Below are 1,770 nucleotides of genomic sequence, written 5' to 3' on the forward strand. Positions count from 1 at the left end.
TTGTTATGTTAAACTTATATTAAAGTTTTCTTCATTATCCATTCACGCCGTCTCCAAGCGTTATAATTCTTTTGTACAGAAAAAAATCAGAATTTCTAATAAATTATTTTTGTTAAAAATTAATGATTCAATAAAGGAAGATGAGTATTGAGTACTACATGTTGTCTTCATTTCTTTTATCAAAAACATTACATGCAAAGTAACGTGACAAATTAACAATAACAAAATACATAAACAGATATTAACTTTTTTATATTATTTTACTCCTCTCTCTCTCTCCAGCTGCAATTTAGTTGATCAAACCTGAGAATTTGAAGAAAAAAAAAACACTGTAAAGTGTGAAGTACTTAAATAATACAATGTTAGTAACACAGATAATAAAAGACTGTCAAACTTTGTAACAAACCGTTGGTAAAACTTTTGTATTTAGATACGCATCGTATCGACTATCATGATGAGATAATAGTAATAACACACAAAACCATCTTTCAACATACAGTTTTAACACTTTTCATTGCTTTAGGAAGACAGTGATGGTCCTTATAATAAGATGTTTATCAAATCATCTTTATATTTAACTGGTATAAACTGTTAAAACGTGGCTATATAATCATTGGTTATGATGTTCCATAACTGTCATTCTGAATAAATCTCCAGCTTATGTTTTGAGAAACAAAATCGAAAATATCTTGAAATCAAACTATTCCCAAAGTTCACTGGGTGTAGATTTAAAATCGGTGTTGAGAATAAAGAACGTTTTCAAGGTAAAGCACAGAATTATTAAACTCCAACGTTGTTTATCGAAATGTTTGTTTCTCGATGTGGATGAGGTTATGTAGAATGATGTTTGTTGTTGTTGTTTATTATTAAGTACAAAGCTACCCAAAGGGCTATCTGTGCTCTGCCCAGCAAGGGTATCGAAACTCAGTTTCTAGCGGTATAAGTCCGCAGACATACCGCTGTGCCACTGGGGGGGGGGGCGTGTATATCATATAAGAATGATTTGATGAGAAGTGTTTGTAATTTCTCAAATGTCTAGACCAAGAATATGATGGGACTGCAGATCGTTAACAGTACGTAGTTAATATACGTTTCCAACAACAAACAAGATGTAAGAATCAAAGAAACCTTGACCATCAGGAAAGTTAGACTAAAGTTGAATTCTATTTATACAAGTATGTGACTTTTATGACAGTTTGTTTGGTTGCAGTTGAACATAAGGCTACACAATGGGCTAGCTGTGCTTTGCCTACCACGGGGGTATCGAAACCCGATTTCTAGAGTTTTAAGTCCGTAGACTTACCGCTGTGCCACTGGGGGTGGTATTTAGTTATAATAGATATTTTGCTAACTTTCTCTTTTTAGATAGTTTCATAATTAAAATAGGAAAACAATAAAACCGATTGATTTTCAAGAATTTTGCAATAATCTCTGAGATTTATGTAGTAATAGTAAACGTACACATAGGTCACGTGATCTAGCTAAGAATATATATATGTGACAGTCTTGTCTTGCAAGCTCACTACTGACGAGAACGTGGTAAACGTTGAAACATGTAAAGCCCACATTTTAGAAATATTTTTAATTATGTATCGATTTTAACGTTGTGTGTTGTTTATTTATTATTTTAAATTACTGGATATCATTTCATTCTGCCTGTACCATTCTGCTAATCTTCCTCGATATCATTTCATTCTGCCTGTACCATTCTGCTAATCTTCCTGGATATCATTTCATTCTGCCTGTACCATTCTGCTAATCTTCTTCGGT

The sequence above is a fragment of the Limulus polyphemus genome, unplaced genomic scaffold (genome assembly GCF_000517525.1).
Source record: "Limulus polyphemus unplaced genomic scaffold, Limulus_polyphemus-2.1.2 Scaffold6341, whole genome shotgun sequence".
Lineage (NCBI taxonomy): Eukaryota > Metazoa > Arthropoda > Merostomata > Xiphosura > Limulidae > Limulus > Limulus polyphemus.